Source organism: Trematomus bernacchii, unplaced genomic scaffold, assembly GCF_902827165.1.
Source record: "Trematomus bernacchii unplaced genomic scaffold, fTreBer1.1, whole genome shotgun sequence".
In the NCBI taxonomy this organism is placed as follows: Eukaryota; Metazoa; Chordata; class Actinopteri; order Perciformes; family Nototheniidae; genus Trematomus; species Trematomus bernacchii.
In genome coordinates, this window is record NW_022987608.1 from 3,833,454 (window position 1) to 3,854,517 (window position 21,064).

The window sequence follows — 21,064 nt, forward strand, 5'->3', positions numbered from 1 at the left end:
TAATGCAGCCCCGTACCTACATTGGTAAAAAGATATCTGTATGTAGACTATAGAATGTCGATGTTAGATTATTCCTGTTACACTTTTTTACTGAAAAGCATCTAAATGACTACAGCTATTGACTGTGAAGAACCTAACAAAGTAGCAGACCTTAGCAGCTTACTATCTCCGGTTGTACACATTCAAACAGGATATTCACTGCTGCCCACAGGGCTCTTCAGCTTTGTTGGCTAGTGGTGCTGAGCTCATGGCGGGCCAGACAGCACACACCCAGCTGTGAAAGAGAGGATGTAGCGATCTCTATACAAAGACCCCAGTCAGCACTATGGGACTCTAAAAACAGATGATGTCTGAGCTGATGAGCGCACCTCGCAGCAGAGTCACAGGGTTTACATCGGGACGGTCCACAACTGAATCTGTGCAAATACGATACGATACGATAATACTTTATTGGTCAGATCAAGTCTGAAATTTGACTTGCATCACAGCAGCTCCATGTGTAACATCAACATAGACAAATATCAAGACACATTACATGACAAACAAACAACAAACATTTAACATAACAGCACAATCACTGAGAGAAAACATTTTCAATGACCCTTTAGCGTGCATTTGATCTGGGATTTAGCTAAATGAATACACAGCCGTTCGTTGTGTATTTGTATTGTCTTAATTGGTATATTTTGTTGCTTTGCTTTGTGAAAATGGTCATACTGTATGTATAATAGAATATATCTTAATCCAAACAAAACCCTTTAAAAAAAAGACATTGACTTCGAGACAAGAGTACCCGAAGTACAAAAATGCCAACAAATGTTTGGGTTTGTAATTCCAGCAACACTCGTTTAGGCAGGATAGCAGTTCTTTGTCCAATGCACACTAAAATGGCACTGACCATGAACCTGATTCTCTGAGGACTTCTAGCATTTGGCTAACCAAGATAAGCGAGTTAACCCACTACAGCCCGTGTTAATGAGCTTGTAAAAGATCACACAGCCTCACTCTGAAAACAGTGGCCTTCCCTCTCAGCTACTGATGCCCTCCGGGTTCCTGTTCCTAATCCGTGGATAAATTATTTTGTTGTCAATACAACCCCATGTGCTGACACTTATGGATCTGTGATACCTGATATACTATTAATCAATGTGGGTAATGTGATTGCTCTCGTGTGGGAATTTGAATTCCAAAACATAAAAAAGGCAAAAGTGACGATATAAGATATCAGCCCCAAATAAATACTAAACCTGATGTTGAGACTGTTTCTCTCTCTCCTTTTTCTCTGACAGAACAAGGACACTACATCTCTGATCATCCCAAATTCAACCCCGCCACAGTGAGTGCGAGTGACATAAGCAGCAAAGCACTCAATATTTCATCACTATAGTATTTTGTGGCCTGGCTTTGATACACCAAAGCTGTGGCAGTGCTTCTAAGCAAGAAGATAAGAGGCATAGTTTTGCATATTTAAGAGGTTATCAATTATTCACCTACAGCCAACCCCTAGCCAGTCTTCCTGGGAAGCTAGCAGCACATTCACAGTGAAGCAGTGAATCAAAAACACCTTGTGATATAATTCACTATGAATAGTAGTTGTTTTTTAGGCGATTTACTTTTTTTAAATACTGTAAAATTATGTCATGTGGCAAAACAATCAATCAATCAATCAATCAACAATAGGGCAATTTAAAGGGGACCTATGCAAAATGCACTTTTGTACGTCTTTTATACATGAATATGTGTCCCCGGTGTTCCAGGGAACTCACCAAGTGTCAGAAAACACAACCCTCTCTATTTTCCTCCATACCCAAATCTCTAAAAAAGGGGCTGCAACGGATCTGATAAAAACTGATCCAGATTTGAACACTGTCCTGACGTCAGGACAGTGGCGCTACGGCTATTGGGCCAACTCCACCAATCAGGAGGAGACAGCCACGGCCATTGCCGTTCGAAAGCGCTGGAGACACTGTAGTACATATGCCAGGCCTCTAGATGGTGCTGTTGCTCACAGAATCAACCCTTGCAAAAACAGAGCTAACATTTTTCAAATTGAGCGAAATGAGGCATGGCTAAAATACATGATCTGTTTGGTATTTAAAAAAAAAAAAAGTATAAATATGCCTTATATAGGTATGGTCCTACACTATATTATTCAAATATAGCATGATAGGTCCACTTTAAAGTAAGTCACACATACAGCTATATCATCACTGACATAACAAGGGACATGTCATGTGATCCAGGAGTTATGGGACACTCCCTGGTGTGTGTTACCTGGTTATGTGAGTGTTTACAGGGAATAAATCAGTGTGGGAAAAGTATGTGATACCCATTTTAGAAACATAGCTGCTCTCCCACTTATTAATGGGTCTTTTGTCAAGTAAATATCTTGCAGGTAATATATCACATAGCTGTAATGGATGACTAGCTTGAATGAATATATGACAAAGTGAAGGTGCTTTAGAAAAGACACACTGATACAATGCAGTATTTGAGACTCTTTGTTGATATTCTCCAGGTCAATATTCGTTGGTCAAATTATGTTGAGTATGTCATAGACACAAACATGGGCTGCCTCTATTTGAAAAAGAACAAAATGTCAGCAGTCACACAGACAGCTATATTCCCTAACAATTCCATAAAAACTAACCACTACAAAAATCTAAATTTGCTGCTTGCGGCAACTGGGGTAGCAACGGAGCGCTGGGTAAAGGTTAAATGGGCTTTGTGAGTCATGGACCAGAGCAGAGAGTGGAGGAGAGAGAGAGTGGGTTGAGAGTCAATACTGACAGTGTGTAGCATATGGTGGGAAAATTCTGGGAGGACACTGGGGTGGAAAAAGCTGGGCAAACATGAGTAGTGCTGAGCCATGCGGCGCTTCCATGCATGAAAGTGCATTACGACTTAAAGACTTTGGATATGTTTAAATGTCATATTAGATAAGGTCATTTTAAAAGGCACAACAAGGTTGTCTCTAGTCCATTGCATTTCCATTAGAGAACAATATACTTGAAGAATTGGTTTTATGCCATTTTATAGAGATTGCCTACTCATATTGCTATCGGCTTAAGTAAGAAAAAGTCTATAGCTTGCAAACCATCAACATCAGCTGCTCTTATAAATGCTTCTATAATGGTAATGAATAAAATATATGTGTACAATGTAGTTCATAACATGAGTGACAAACCAACAGTGAATCATTTTCTCACTCATGTACTGTATGCTAACACTCAAATTTTGTACGGAAATATGCTAACAAAAATGTTCCTACAATATTTTATCTAATTTTTTGGTTTCAATGCCAAGCAACTTTACTGCTTTGATGCCCCATGCAGGTCTCTTCTGTGTCTTTTGTTTTAGGCAATAACTTCCTGTTTAACAGACCTGTATGCTAGGCTACCTGCCCAGTACCAGACAGCAAACAGACACATAGCATGGAGCATTTAGCAGCTATATTGCTAACAATTTTCCTTAGGAGTTGGTGGAATAAAAACCAAAACAGAGCTTAAAGGGAAGAGTCTTAAATGTGTCACGTTTCAAGGAGCACGACACCACATAAATGCTAATGTTGCATTGAATGTTGGCTAACTTGTGTGCTAGGCTATAGCTAGGCTACAGTATGTGGTGCCAATATGTCAGTGTTGTGTTTACAACGTGTTGTTCAAGTTTCCAGGACAATCAATTAAAAATCTTTGCTTTTTTACGTATAAACTCAGTAGCCCATTCTTTATGACCTGTGTTAAAAGACAATTCCACATCAGACAATTTCACCCTCCACTTCATGCCCTGCCACATCACAGATGTTCATTAGTAATTTGGCAATCGTGCTAAAACTATGGCTACTGGCTTCTAGCCAAGTCATTAAATCAGTTAATAATCTGTGTAGCCTAGAAGCTGCGAGGAAACAGTTATATTATTTAAAAGAAAGGTTAAGCAGAATTGTATTTTAGAGGGGAGAGAGTTAATTTGGCTTTACAAATTGAAAAATGACGTTCATGCTGGTTAATCTTTGACCCAAATATAGTCATTATTGTAAAGTTGACAAGATAATAACTCATGTTGTTACATCCTGATGGTGACATATCGAGTGAAAGTTGGAAATAAATCTCTTAAGGCCCTTCATCCCTGTGTATATAATCCCTTACTGCAGTGTGTCTGATTTCAATCTGAGTATCATCGCTGTGTATCTGCAGTCTGGTCAAGGTTATCTCTTCCCCACAGATCAGACATCAGGAGACCGTAAGTAGAAGCTAATTCACGAGAAAATGCACTGATTACAATCTGATTTTTTTATCACAACTACACACAGGGTTTCAGAGAAAAGATCACACACAGATTGTTTAATGCTAAAACGATATCTAAAAATGAAATGCCTCTTATCTCACGTCCAATAAGCTAAAGTGCTACAACAGCAGCCGTGGGTGCATTAGGGTGCAAAAAGGGAAGGTGAGTAAAGCAGCCTGGCTCTAATGGCGCTTTTCCACTGCAGCACGCTCGGCCCGCTTTTTCTTGCTTTTCCACTAGGGGTAGTTCCGGCTCAGGGCTACTTTTTCACCTTTTTTCTGGCACTCCAAAATCGAGGTTCTTACCGGGCCAACAACCGGGCTGAATATGCTAAACTAGTGACGTAAACACTCTCGACTGCTGAATGGTCAGAAAGAATCGCTGGCAAGGGGGCTACAACTACAACAAAATGAACATATTTCACCGTGATTTAATTGTAATACACGTTTCAAAATGATGCCGAAGTAACAACATACTGATACCGGTCTGCAGACAAGACGGCAAGCGAAAAACCTTTTAAAATGCGTGTTTTCTGAATGGAGATCGGATCGACGTTAGCAGGCTAAGCTAACGTTGTATAGGCTCCGTCCACACTCACAACAACGGGCTACAGACATAAATAAACCAGCGACTGTATTCTCCATGACACAGACAGTCTGTGGTTTGTACTTGTTTAACTTTTGTCTAGTTTCTGAACAGATATGAGGAGCTGTGAGCTCTGAGTGCTAACAGCTAACGGCTGATGTTTTGTGGTTCGCATTGAAGATGACGTCACGGCAGTTTTACGCAGCGTCGCTCCGCCCGCCGAACAGCCGATCGCCCCGCCTACACTGCGTTACTATAGTAACTATCCCAGTTACTAAACTGTAATGGAAACGCAGCTTAAAGTGAGCCTGGCCTACCAAGGCCAAACTAAGCTGTGCTAAGCCGTGCTAGGTCCTGCAGTGGAAAAGCGCCATTAGAGGACAATGCAGAGTATCTGGGCAGGCCCAAAAGAAACGCCAACGCAGCAGATTCAAGTGTGAAAGAGAGGGAGAGGACAGAGTGGCAGGGTGGGGCATTATCACTGATGTGAAACGTCATTGACTTTTATGGGCCAACATCCAGAGGCATCAAATGATGCTGAGTAAGAACAAACAGAGAATGACTTACTCTAACGGTAAGTCATAGTACCCACAGCCTGCAATGCATCGGCTCTGTTGACAGGAAACAAGCACTCACTGTTTATTAATATGGGTTTATGTACTGTGTACCTGCTCTGGCTTTTAAATCAATAAACCAAAACCTCTTATTCCCTGTCATTCTTCAGATATTATACAGACATTTTGGCTTTCAAACAGGATGTTTCAAGTGTTCGCTTTCCCAAAATAACATCAGGATAGATCCTCTTAGATAATTAGATAATTTATACAGCAGATGCAGAAGAAATACAATATTGATATTGATGATAAGATTAATATTTGCTCTTTCCTGTTTAAATATATGATGAATATAATCAAGACAGGGAGTGAGTTGGTTTTGATTTATTGATGTGCATGCTGCATGTAGGTACTAAATCTATTTTTACTGAGTGAGTGGGGGTTTGAACACTCTACATTTCAACAACAAATCTAGGTCAAATTGTATTATTTTTAACTATATTATTTCACTGTTATAAAGTGGATCTCATGTTTTATATTAAATGTCTTTTTTAAATCATCAAGTGTTACCTTGCCTTTGTATCAATTAATTATGAAACTCTGTCCCATTTTTTATGTCTATTTTCATTATTGTAAAGCACATTGAAGTCCATTTCTTGTATTGAAAGGTGCTTTACAGAATATTGCATTAGTTTATATATTTTCTATGAGCTTCTAATCCACCGTGGCAGTTGTGTGTTATACAAAATCACAACCAATTTAATATTTAATTATAATTCATTGGTTAAGCCCTGTATATACCTCATGTATATGCGATGCAAGTGTGTGTGTCATATGGGGGTTTCCATTGACCCTGCACCACACAGGGTGAGCATGAGGATTATACAAAGTTGGAATAAACAAATCGTGTTTAACAAGACAGATGTAAGATGAAGACTCCCTCTGTCTCTCTTCAAGGCCCATAAAGACAAGGATATGTCTGTCTTTAATTGGCTTACCCGTTAACAGACACAACTTAAGCTGATGGATGACTTTTCCACTGCCTCTCTTCTTCATCCTCTTCTTCTGCTCTCTGGAAAGTGTATCTTTTTCTACAAAGACATTCTTTCAGTGAGACTAGAGGGGCACTTACTGAAGGGGGGCTGGCCTCATAAACGCCTTCTCTCTGGGGTCAGACAAGTAGGATCGAGGACACATCCATTCAAATGGACCTGCTTTTTCCCACCACACACACATTGACGATTAACAGATGCTGAACATTTGAGTTTTATTTTTAACTACTAGGAATGCCACCACAAAGACCAACATTCAGAACCTTTTTGAACATTAAAGCATGGGAACAAATATATAGGGATGCTCCGATCGATCGGTCACCGATCAAGATCGGCCGATACTCACTCTCTACCGATCGATCGGTGCTCTCTAAACATGCCGATCGCGAGAGCCGATCGCATGACGTAAAATACATGACCCTTTTCTCTGTGCGCGGCAAAACAAGCTCGCCAAAATGGCTTCACCGGTCTGGCAGTATTTTAAGTGTCCGAAAATGACAATAAAATAGCGGTATGCAACGTGTGTGTGAAGCAGAAATCCTGCAGCTCCACCCGCTGTGACGGACCGGTGAGCGGAGCAGAACACACAAGAGTTAGACCTAACACACTTAGCTATTTTATCTACCTCTGGAACAAGCTAAACTAGTTATAGATATATTTATTCTTCACTGTCGGGTCACTCATTACTGGATCAGTGAGCTGCATGAGATACTGACAGGCTATCAGGAGAGAGAGAGAGGGAGAGGAAAAGAGAGGCTTCTGCTAATTTCTCCCGTGTTATTATCCAAAGTGAATGTAAACTTGAATAATATACATAATTTGAATGTAATAATTAAGTTGATTGTTGTTTGTGGAAGCTCCAGTGAATGAGCCCCATTAACTGAGTTTTAAACATCACTTTAAATGGAAGATTTAAAGTGATGTTTAAATCTTCCATTTAGGCCCCGCCCACTCGATCGGATCGGCGATCGGTATCGGCCGATACTGATTACGGCCCCAAATCAGAGCACCCCTACAAATATATAACTGAAAATGAGCATAAAGCCACTTTAAGATGTGGAAAATTAAAAGTTTTCGGGCCAATGAAACACCTCAAAAAGCAATATATAAATACACACTCTACAAATCATGTGAAAGGACTCTCCTGATGACTGGAGGTAAAAATATCTCTACCTATGTGAAAGAAGCACATGACAGAAGACGCACGCACACACACACACACACACACACACACACACACACACACACACACACACACACACACACACACACACACACACACACACACACACACACACACACACACACACACACACACACACACACACACACACACACACACACACACACACACACACACACACACACACACACACACACACACACACACACACACACACCACACACACACACACACACACACACACACACACACACACACACACACACACACACACACACACCACACACACACACACACACACACACACACACACACACCACACACACACACACACACACACACACACACACACACACACACACACACACACACACACACGCCTTGAACCAACTGGGTGTGTGTGATGTGATAAGAAGGGCTCTTCAATGGCTTCTTTGACCCAAATCCGCACTAATCATTTTAGAGCTGTGACAAAGATTCTGGTGGATGAGGGGGTAAAATTATTTTTAAGCCTACTGTACAAAGATTTAAGCTCCCACCACTGAGATTGAAACATTCCTCCTTTGTTCCCCTTAAAGCTGGTATCATCTATCATGTGCCTTTGATATAGCTATACATATTGGGATTTTCTATATACTTCCTGTCAAATATTTTATTTTCTTATGAGTGCAACAGGATTTGAATCGTCTGCCAAGTAATATTTGCCTGCATATGGCTCAGTATATAAAATTAAATCAGACGGATATATGTTTTCACACTCGACTACTACCAGTCTGGCAGCTCCTCTGCTCTCACCCACTGTCCCATCTGTTGTCCACCTGATCCACGACACTCCCATCAGACCCAAACCTCCTGATACATATTATAACAAGAGACAACAATATCTATTCAAAAGAGATTTATAGGACAAGTCATGTATTAATGATTGACCTTTGAAGACGTCTAACGTGTGGGACTTCAAGTGTGTGTGTGTGTGTGTGTGTGTGTGTGTGTGTGTGTGTGTGTGTGTGTGTGTGTGTGTGTGTGTGTGTGTGTGTGTGTGTGTGTGTGTGTGTATACTAGGCTTTTGTTTTTCTCCTTTTGTCTTTCATTTTTTCTTTATCCCCTACCCTTTTTCTTTTCATTCCTTACCTCTTCTTTGTCCTCTTTCCCTACTCTCCTTGTGTTTTGTCTCCTCTCCTCTCATCCATTCTGTTCCTTCTCCTATTTCCTTTCCTGACCTTGCCTTCTCCATTCCTCTCCCTTTCTCCTCTCCTTTTTTTTCTCCCTTCTCCTATCTCATTCCTTTTCTATTTTTTAATTCTCTCCTTTACTTTTCTCTCCACTCCATTGCTTCTCTTCTTGAACTTTCCATTCCTCTTGATCCCATCTCCTTTCCTTTTCTCTCCTCCTCTGTCCTAACCCCTCTTTCTGATTGACTAATTGATTGATCAATTAACTGTGCCATCTTAGATTAGTGTTCACAAACCACATGGTTATTCTCAAAATGCCAATAAAAATCATCAAAAAAAATCACATTTGTGAAACAACACCAGTATCTCCCTCATGTCAAAGCCTGACTAACACACTCCTCATTGGCCTTATTGTGCAGAAACTGGGTCTTCCCCATCTCCAAGCAATAACATCATCTCCCAAAAAAACAACCAACAAACAAAAACCCATCTGTCTTTGATGGAAGGCAGAGAGAACAGCATCTGCTCGTTCAGAAACACCGGCAGCAGCAGCAGAGACCCTTTAACTGTCCCCAGTTTACCAATTCATCAATCTGCAGCCAGTCATGCTAATGTAATGTGTCCTGGTTAGGGCTGCTCAATTAATCGTATTTTAATCGCAATTACGATTTTGGCTTGCAACGATTATGAAAACAACATAATCGAAATAAAACGATTATTTTATTTTTATTTATATTTTATAATTTTTTATTTAATTAATTTTTTTATTGGTTTTTCAGTTAAATTATACTTAAAGTTCAGGGTAATCAACTGTTACAAACATACTGTTCATATTTATTTTTTCAATAAATGGATGTTTTCAAAGTAAATGGATAATCGTTTTTAATAATCGTGATATCAATTATTGACCCAAATAATCGAGATTATGATTTTTGCCATAATCAAGCAGCCCTAGTCCTGGTCACTTAATGAAAACAGCAACCCAAACATGTCCAGCTGAGAAGCAAGGGTGCGGGGGAGTTTATTTACCTCCCTCCCCCCATGCACCATCATCGCTGCAGGGGGCTCAGGCCATTAACCTAAAGCATACTGAAGACTCTATGATGCTCATTATATCCATTTGGCTGCAGCCTCCTTGCACAGTGGTCACGTAGACGTCACAGGGGTTCATAAAACTACACTGAGACAGGATGACATCATCTACATCCTCAGTGGAGGTTGCTAATATAGTTTAACGATCCTTAGGGATTAATTATAAACAAATGTTTCCTAGTTGCAGCAGTACCTGAAGTAGGGCAGTGCTGCAAACGCACACAACATTAGCAGCATACTACAGCTGGAAAATGCAGATGTGAAACCTGATTTTCACACAGCATCATGTCAGCGTCAGTATATCAGGGATGGTTTGGGCTCCTAAAAAACAAAAATAAATCTGACCTGTGAGCTGATAATGATGCTAATATGCAGCTTGATAAAGAGTTTTGACCTTTCTGTCAATAAGGTAATCAAGGATTCAATTAGCCAAGAAGAACAGCACAACTTGCTGGTTAAAGTTTTAAATATAAAGATTTATTTAGTTTTATTCTCTAATTATTATCCCTTAAAATTCAATATCTTTCAGTTTTGGACTTTTGGGTTAGAACATTTTTTAATTTAAGTGAATTTTAGAACATGCTATGGGCCTTTTTCATTACTTTGTATAATAAGTCTTGATGATGATTATTGTAAAACATAATTGTGGACAGAGCTGTGTGAGCTATTTTTCTTTGCTTTATATAATTCTCTAATTCATATTTGGGATTTTCAACTGTTTGTACAAAATAAGCCTTTTAAATATATCATATCATGGGCATTAGGAAACTGTGACAAGCAGTTTTTGCTTTTTTATTTCATTTTACAGACCAAACTTTAATGGTAAAGAATCAAGAATATGAAGAATATTTAATAAAAGTATGCCAGTGTATCAGAATTGCAATATGTACACAAGAGGTTTAAGAGAGTAAAACTACTTTGGCCCTGTGATTGAAGTGTTTCAGAGTGTTTTCTTTGGTGTCCAATCTTCCTGCAAGTCAAATCTCCAGTTTCAATGTCACCTGAGGGAAATTAAAGAAGTTAACCTGGACCTTATAATCCCCAAACAGCCTGCCAAGCAAACTTGCGCATCGCTCCGTGTCTGAAAATGGTGTCATCACTTAAGGAGACAGAATGAGAATGAAAACCCACCATAAGCTCCGTCACCTGACTTTGTGTCTAATGGGCCGTGGATAAATGGGAGAGCTGGGAGAGTGAGGAGAGTGAGGAGGAGAGTGAGGAGGAGAGTGAGAGGGAGAGTGAGGAGGACTCTGCGTCTGCCCTGAGTAATGGCTCAGTGCTGGGGAGTTGTCAAGGGAGACTGAGGTGATGTCTTGTGATGGGGGGGGGGGGGGGGGGGGGGCTCAGGAATGGTGATGGTGCAGCCAACGCTCGATACCTGCCATGACATGCCACATCATCCCGTGAGTTTCATTCTCAAATGGAGGTGTACTCCCACTGGTACTAATTGATTGATGGCCCAGATACATTAAGATAAATGGAGCTGTTCAGTATCTAAAGGGAGACACTGTGGGTGTTTCTCAATCGCGAGTACGCTTGCTTGGTAGCACATGTCTTCCGAGTCACTTCCTTCAGAAGCTAGGCAAGAATCCTTCCTGGCATTCGGAAAACGAAGAGTGGAACAGGCTAGCAAGTGTGCAGGTGTGCGTCATATGAGAGGCCCCGCCTTACATTTTCCGCCACAGATTTGGGGAAATTGGTCCGTGCGCAAAGCATTGTGGGGATTTTAAGGACACGAAGTCTACCCATGTGCAGCCTCGAAATTTCCCCCAAACCAAGGACGCGGCCTCGGTGGAATTCCAAGTATGCTGGACATTGGAACGGTCCTGCTGCGCCACTTGATGACGTAGCATCCTTGAAATATTGGCTTGGAAGCCAATATCCTTGCGATTGAGAAACGGCCAGAGTCTAGTAACCAAGACTTTGGTTTAACACTTACACGTGTCGATATGGATTTCTAAAAAAGAGGTCTTAACATTTGAAACAAAAAGAGTCACATATGGGATTTTGGATATCTCTTTTTATGACTACGTAGATCCAAAAAGCCACATTTTTTTAAATAAAATGTCCTAAAAATAAGGTTATTAATGATGTATGAACAAAGCTTTGGTCAAAAGTAACAAAAATAATGAAACTGGAGTTTGTCGTATGTCAGTGCTAAGTGGAGTTTTCAGAATGATTAGAAATAATAAATATTATTTAAAAAAGAAACATCAATGAAAAAAGTAATTTCTTAGAGTTTTTTTAAATAAAACATAAAATTACACAGATACCACTGTGTTTTTGGAAATGTTTTGTTTAAATCTGATGCTAAATATAGTTAAATTAAGGAGAAATATACAGATGCAAATTGACAAAGTTGGTCAAATACACCTGTATGTAGGGCTGCTCAATTAATCGTATTTTAATCGCAATTACGATTATGGCTTGCAACGATTACGAAAACAACGTAATCGAAATAAAACGATTATTTTTGTATTATTATTAAGTTCAGGGTAATCAACTGTTAAAAACATACTGTTCACATTTTTTTTCTCCAATAAATTGATGTTTTCAAAGTAAATGGATAATCGTTTTTAATTATCAATTATTGACCCAAATAATCGAGATTATGATTTTTGCCATAATCGAGCAGCCCTACCTGTATGTGAATTCTGGGTCTTTCATCTAATGTTAAAGTCATGTTATGTGGAGCAAAAAAGAAGCCAAACTCACAAAATTACCAGTACATGAAGTATCTCGCCTTAAAATGTGAAATATGTTATGTGTGGTATTTTTTAATTGATATAAAGTGATGGGTTACAGTGTGAAAAGCACAGGTGTTACTCATAACATTAACGAGGGCTGCGCTCTATTCAAGTGTCTTAATGGAATTCACCCACTCGTTAAATGTGATTGTTTACACCTGTGCTTTTTCCTTCTGTGACATTTCCCTGTCTGCGGTGAATAACCTCAAATCAAGCTGTTAATGTATCTTTATGCTTCACAAACAAAAGGTTAGAAAACAACTGCAGAGAGCCTCATCTTCCTATATTGCTGAATATAAGAATACAGTATGAGTTGCTGACAGGAACTTTGAGAATGTAGGTTAGCGGGCTAATGCAGCTGCAACAGAGGGATTCCCATTCACTGCAACTGAGCATGTAAACACAAGAGATGCAAATTGGTGCCTATATTAAAGCCTTATTATAGGCACCAATTCACACTATTGGAATGTAACTGCATTTACTCAAGTGCAGTACTAAAGTACGATTTTGATATACTATTCATTTTAGTTGAATATTTCCATTGTATGCTACTTTATACATATATTTCTCTACATTTTTAGAGGAAAATGTAGTACTTTTTACAACATTGACTTGACACTGAAAAAAGTGATATGATGCAGTACTGCACTACACATCTACTACCACTAATCCCAACGTATGCTCTTGCATTCATTGGGAAGTGATTTCAACTGAATAATATCACATTGAAAATGTGTACTTGGCTTCCTTTGAGTACATTTTGATGATACTTCTTCAGTGCTTTTAATTAAGTGCCATTTTGAAATTGTACTTGACTTACTACTCAGGTATTCCTTTTTTTACTTAAGTGTAAGAGTATTTATTTCAATACTGCCTGTAACCAATGTACACTATGGTTGAGGGTCAAATAAATCACATTCTATCCATACAAAGTCTAAAACTAATCACACTGTCAAATATGACAAGGAAAAGCAGCAAATTATCACATTTAAGAATCTAAAACCAGAGTGTGTCCAGTTTTGCTTGAAATGTATTGAAATATTAATTGAATAATCATGTTTTGTACCAATACTGAATCCAAAGAATTCCTTAACATGTGGGGATATCCAATCCAAAAGATGAATCTCCTTTGATGACCAATCCAATGTCAACTCCCAACTGCAGAGCACATCTTTAATGGTATCCTCTCCTCTCTGTCTTTTATCATGCTTAAGACAATTCTACATCACAAATAATATTCCTTCATGGAGCCCTCTTGTTTATTTTATGGCAGAATCAATGAAAAAGGTTGATCAATAATAATAAAAGAGGCCCCCACCCGCCATACTGACCAATATACACCTGCTGACTATTCATATATGTCTGAATGTAATATGTGCCAACAGGGCCTGTGTGTCTTAAAGTCACAACAGTTGGATTGACAGCTTGAGGAGCTGAGCTACATCTGGCAGCATCACTGGCAGACATCAAATAATCCTCTCAGCCTGCAGGCCTGCACCGGCCGGCAGCAACAATGAGCTCTAACCAGCCCTGCTGCTGCAACCCTGAACACATCATCCATGCAGCAGCAGTAGATCAACACATTCCCTCTCCAACATGCATGCAGTGCAGTGCTGCTTTGATGCCCAGCACCCAAAAAAAAAAATCAAACACGACAATCGGCATCCATTATATTTGCACCTGGTCATCCCAGTGAAGCAGCATCACCAAAAAACCGACTTTGACACATCCACTGCACCATAATTCTCCAGCGACATATGTTGATATTGCAGACAACGGGGGAGCAAAAATCTCCATCTTCAAAGAAAGAAAAAAGGATGTTCCAACTCACCGTCGGCTGCAAACCGGCTCCCGTTTCCTCCCCCGGCAGTGAGTGTGTGATAATGCTGTAGAAAATGATGATGTGTGAGCGTGTGTATGTGTGTGCCCGGCCAGTGTGTGTGTTTGTGTGTGTGTGTCCGAGCCGCTGCAGCAGCAAGCTGTGGTCCACACGGATCCTCGCTCTCCTCCTCACCAGCTCAGAAACCAGTAACAAAGATCGTCTTTGATTTAGCAAAGACGACGCACTCGTGAGCAAAACATCGAACCCACTTTCCAGACCGATACGGCATAAAGCGGCGCGGTGACTTAATAATTACATTTGAAAACGCATACTACTTTTTATAGTTAAAGCCAATCTCGCTCCAGATGTAAATGTATATCTGTCTAACATGCATGGTTGAATTGTGAAACTTCAATCTTTACATGTTACTTATGGTAGAGGGAGAATATGTCAGAGTGAGACCTTCTCATTATCTTCTACTATCTGTCAGTCGGTGCCAATTCGGTGCAGAAAGAAAGAGGAAAAATGGCAGCTACAGCGACCCCGCGGTACTGAGTGGCAGGAGTGGAACCTGCAGACTGATATGGGAGAAACAAACAATAACCCTGCCGAGTTCTATTATTGTATTAAATACAAAAGCCTCAATATTCCTGAAATGAAGTCACACGTAGCCTCTTACATCAGTGGTAATCAGCAAATTGGGTTTTCTAGTAGGAATGTATTAAAAGTTGTTTTTTCTCCTGATTTGTTTGTTCTAATTTGCCAGGTTCATTTCATACTTTTCCTTTTAATATCAATTGATGTTATTGCTGGTATCTTATTTCTTTATCTTATTTTTATTTGTATCTTACTGTATTGGGGGGGAAAAGGGACAGTTCATCCCAAATCCAAAATGTTTGTCTTTTCTTTTACCTGTAGTGCTACAATATTCAATGATGTGGATTGTTTTTCTGTGAGTTGCCGATTGTTGGAGTTATTAGCCGTAGAGATGCCTGGCTTCTCTTGAATAAAGATGGCAGTAGATGGCAGCTTGTGGTACTCAAAAAGCCATGAAAGAAATACATTTAGAAAAGTAACAACAATGTTTCCTTGTAGAAATGATGACCTGGTAACTCAAGATAATCCAGTTGTCTGTTATAATGTAGGAACTATTTTCTTTCTACCATATTATACCTTCAAACTGTGTCACCCTGCCAAAGGAAGTGTGCATCTATTCATGACTGAGAGACTTGCACTAAAGAGACTACAATAAATAAAGTCTTAAAATGCCATTTGAACAGGGCAGACTAAAAGACGGACATGAAAATGCAAATCAAAAAAAAAAATCAATATAAGGTTCTGATCCAGGATGTCAAATATGAAAAACAGGTGTTCCTGCGCCATCAACACGGGACAGGTTGCCCATTTCAGAAACTGACATGGTGTCAAACGCCCCACTGCACATTACATTATCATTACTGGCCCACCTACTCACATCACATTTTTTACTGCACAACTCACATGGCAGCTGTGTGTGTGAACACCCCTCACCCCTCCCACATCACTCAGCTCCACCGCGGGACAGACCAAGCATGTCTCAAACACATTAGGACCCCTGTCATTAACGGCCATCATACCAGAGTCTCACTCTCTTTGTCTAGCAGTCAAATGAACGCTGAAAGGATTATACTTGACATCTGTTTAAAAGGCATATTTACACCCTCATTTTTTTATGAAAAGTGTTAATCAAACCTATGAGCTGGGCTTTTACTGCCAAGGAGTGTTCACGTGTAGATCACCTTAAGGCATGTTCAGGTCACCAGCACAAAGTGGGAAAAGAAGGGTATACATGTAGAGTTTCCTCACATGATAAATGCATGTTACACTCATCCAGGCCGAGGGGCATTAGCATTCACATACTGTTGCTGCTACTAATGGTGACAAGTCCTGAGGGTAGGCCGGGACAAACACAAAGAGGATGAGAATAACATGTGAATGTGTTTTTGTATATGAATCCCACTAACCTCTGAAAGGTGTGCACCGGCTCACTGATTTAAAAGCATAACATGCAATTTGATGCCACTAAAAGTGAATCAGAATAATAGACAAGCTGCTACTGTTTGCCCAGCGTGTTTCTCTGGTTATTGAAGATACAGACGTTTATTACTGTAAGCCAAATTATCCACACAGGCCTCTTCCTCTCCAAAACAAACAGACATGTTCAGTTAAACTGCTGTAAACACACACAAAAATCAGTTTATTGTTAAATATTATTTACTCCGTTTGGATTGACATAGGATGGAGGGGCTACATGCTAACGTTTGCTCAGTTTGTACTACTTGTTCAGGATGTTTATGCAGGCATTCAAATGATCTGCAACATTCACTTGACACATTAAGTCTATTCCTTAGTGACTTTAAACATAACAATGATATGATGTGATGCAGTACTGCAATACAAATCTACTACTAGTAATCTACCCAATGTAAACTGTGTCGTTTTAAAAATCAGGGTTTCTGCTTCACTGATTTTCTCAGCTTTTTCCCTTATAACTGATTTAGATGTCCAACGACTACAATTTAAACTTGATAAAAAGTCAATTACAATGCAGTTACTGCAACTTATAGTTGAACATCTGAAATGGACAGTTACCTTAAATGAATTATGGCTTGCTCTGGGTCTGAAAATTGTTTGAAACTTTTAGAATAATCAGTGCACAGCTCAATAAAATCAGTACACAGCTCAATAAAATATATATATATAGACATTAAGACATTTTAAGGTGTTTTGTTACCAGTTACATCTTTGGATGCTTAATTGTTTTTCATGGGTGTAACTTTGAAAACTTAGAAAATGCTAGAAGATTTAAGTTTACACTGTACAGAAGTTGCAACAGTGGGCACAGACAGTGCTGTTTGACATTCATGCAGGCCTGTTATACAAATAGTCTGTGTGTGTGTGTCTCTCTGTGTGTCTCTGTGTGTATGTGTGTGTGTGTCCACATAACCGACTGGCAGAGATCTGTTGAGGGCCACACCACTGTGTAAACTGTTCTGCCGTTTCTTGTCAATGGGGAGACGTGACGACGGACAGATTGCTTTTGTTTTACGGTGTGACATTACAGACATACCGCTGTGGAGTGTGAAATACTCAAAAGAAGCTTTTATATTTTTATTACCATTTCTAAAACTATGTGTGTCAATAGATCCGTTATACTGTATGAAGATGTTTCAGGATCCTTGCCAGGCCTACTCTAATGGCACTGTGTACTCTAAAACAGTTTATACAGGCCAGGGATATATAATATTACAAAAATGTTTCTTTGACAGCCACGAGACACCAACTTCTACAAATTAATCGCCTACACAACAGCCTTCCTAACTTGGTCAGAGAGCTACATCATTGACAAGTGAAGCAGCTGAACTTTACATAAAGACATGACGCCATAAGACATATCAGAGGAAGGACATGCTGAGAAGTGACTTATTAAGCATCATTCGAGCTACGTTATCCACATCAGTTAAGATCCCCTATTTAAGGAGGCTCTTGTAACTTTATACTGTTGCATCTACAGCCAACTGGTTGAGGTTTTACTGCAGGGCATCAAAAAGTGAAAGCAGAGCCAAGACGAAACAAGGTAAGACAGCTTCCACTGGCACTTCCTGGAAGACGCTAAGCCTTGGAAAAGCTGGAGGAAAAATATTGATGGCAAACTTTAATGTGATCACTCTCTTTTGTCAACAACAACACACGGCGGCAAAATAAAAGAGGTTGATTGTGTAACACATTTCCATCGGATCAGGGACAATTTTAGGAAACCGTGGGCACACATACATTGAGAAGATTGTAAATGAGAAGGGAACTATAACGGTTGCTAGGGAACACCATAAGACCAGACAATCCAATTCTGCCTGTGGAGGAGGAGAGACGGATAGCTTCTGCCACGAAGAGCAACTAGTAGTGCAGTGCTATGAACTATATATATGAAATGGATATGTTTCCCACTCCTTCATGTAAACATGGCCTGGCAGACTTCACTTGGACTTGGCACTTTGGCCTTTCACGCTGGAGATGCCAACAGCATGAACATCACCACAGTGTTAATCTCATGTTCACCTCATTTGTCTGTCTTGACTGTGCATGTCAGAGACACTCAGTCTCCACACAGATGGACTTAAAGGATATTTATTTCCTGCTGTTTGACACTGGAATTTAACAGCAACCTGTACTAACAAATATATTGTATACAGGGCCTGTTCACTCAAATCACTTCAGGTGGTGTCTTAGCACCAATGGTGAAGAGTTACTAGGTAATTGTACTCAGGTTCTGGACCTAAGTATCATTTTGTGGTACTTTACTTGAGTGCTGCATTTCCTGCAACGTTATACTTTTCCTCCACTACAATTCAGAGGCAAATGCAGCGCTTAAACTCCAATGCATTTATCTTAGAACTTAAAAACTAGAAATACAATGAACAAATCATGTATTATTAAAGGTTTTGATACAACTTTATTGATCCCTTCTTGACATCATAGCTACACGGCAGTATATATATTAAAAAAGCTCCTTGTAAACCAGTTGCAACATAAAATGATAAACAATTTAATGTTGTAATAATTTAATAATCGGATATAGGCCATTGGACAAAATGAGGATTTACATTAAATTACTTTGATGCCAATACATACATTATTTTTAGAAAAATAAGACTTTTAATGCAGGAATTTTAACAGAGTATTTCTACAGCGACATTTACTTTGAAGCCGTCCCAAAACAATATAAGAGCAGTGCAATTTGTTTAAAGCCAGTGAAAGAAACCTTATTTATGTCATTTCTACAAATGTAATTATTTGCCATCAGGTGGATGAGGGAAGCTTTGTGATTTTGAGATAGATAGTGGTTCCATGAAGTGCCTCCATACACCTTAAAAGGGGACCTATCATGCAAAATGCACTTTTGTACGTCTTTTATACATGAGTATGTGTCCCCGGTGTTCCAGGGAACTCACCAAGTGTCAGAAAACACAACCCTCTCTATTTTCCTCCATACCCAAATCTCTAAAAAAGGGGCTGCAACGGATCTGATAAAAACTGATCCAGATTTGAACACTGTCCTGACGTCAGGACAGTGGCGCTACGGCTATTGGGCCAACTCCACCAATCAGGAGGAGACAGGCACGGCCATTGCCGTTCGAAAGCGCTGGAGACGCTGTAGTACATATGCCAGGCCTGTAGAGGGTGCTGTTCTCACTGAATCTGCCCTTGCAAAAACAGAGCTAAAAATTGTCAAATTGAGCAAAATGAGGCATGGCTAAAATGCATGATCTGTTTGGTATTTTGAAAAAAAACAAGTATAAATATGCCTTATATAGGTATGGTCCTACACTATATTATTCAAATATAGCATGATAGGTCCACTTTAACTTAAAATATATACTGTATCTATACAAAATCTCATCAACCCACAATAAGTCCTTATTTACTTACATCAGGCGGTCCAATATTTACCCAGAAGGCAAAGTAGTTCGGGTCCAGGCTTTTGTCATCTCACGTCTGAACCACTGCAACTCCCTTCTGGTGGTTTTACCTGCAAATGACATCCGACCTCTGCAGCTCATCCAGAATGCAGCAGCAGCTCCACTGGTCTTCATCCTACCCAAGTGTTCCCGCTCCTCCGCTCGCTTCGCTGGCTGCCCAAATCCACAGACACTGTTACTGGCCTACCATGCTGTAAACCTTTCATACATCAAGGATACTAAATCACACACTCAAGTTTGTGCACTTCCCTCTGCATCGGCTAATCATCTCGCCACTCCCTCACTGTGAATGTTACCCCTCAACAAAAAAAGGCCTGCTAGCTATCATAGCACCAAAATGGTATCATTGATATCAGGACAGCAGAAAGTCTACAAATATTTTCACACAAAAACTCACCTGTTTTGACTGCCTATTAAACGTGACACACACACAAACAAAAAATAATACTAAAATGGTTGAGCTCATTCGAAATAAACACACCAGCACATGCAATGGTTTAGCTCATGTTAGCCAATAGTACCTGCATGTTTCTTGCTGTTCTGAGTTTCTATCTTCATGGTTTATAGAATTTATTGTAAGCCATTATGTATTAAAAGTGTCAGCTAAATGAAAATGTAACTGCCATCTGCTCAGAAACACATTTTCTGCCATGTTGCCCGCTTTCACTCTGCTTACTCTTGTAGGATCTGTCCCCCGAGTATAAGCCGATACCTACCGAACAGCTCTAAAGCCAGGCCAAGTGTAGGCAACACAGCCATAAATCAGAGCTTGACGTTTAGGTGCAACTCAAGCTGGCGTTGGAAGAAAGGGCCATCAATCAATCAGTCAAGACAGCTACAACTTTGATGGTTTTAAACCGGGATTGATGCATCAGTCAAGTGAAAGGCTTGACACATTATGTTATACCTTTCTGACATGTGTCTTTGTTGTGGAGGTGTGTAGGTTTGCCTCTCTGCGATGCATTGTTCCCGTTGATTGGGGTAACAACAGTTTGACTGGAGGAATGACGCTGTGGAATTTCAGGGGATCCTTCAATGGAATCTAAACAATAAAGCT

General features: G+C 39.8%; 1 protein-coding gene across 2 annotated transcripts in view; it reads right to left on the reverse strand.

Moving 5' to 3' along the window:
• nrcama (neuronal cell adhesion molecule a) overlaps window positions 1–14,659 on the reverse strand; it is a 59,668-nt gene extending 45,009 nt beyond the window's left edge. For both annotated transcript variants that reach the window (XM_034131546.1, XM_034131545.1), the window contains exon 1: window positions 14,501–14,659. The gene's annotated coding sequence lies outside the window, so the exon portion shown is untranslated. The remainder of the gene's footprint in view (window positions 1–14,500) is intronic.
• Window positions 14,660–21,064: the final 6,405 nt, after the last annotated feature.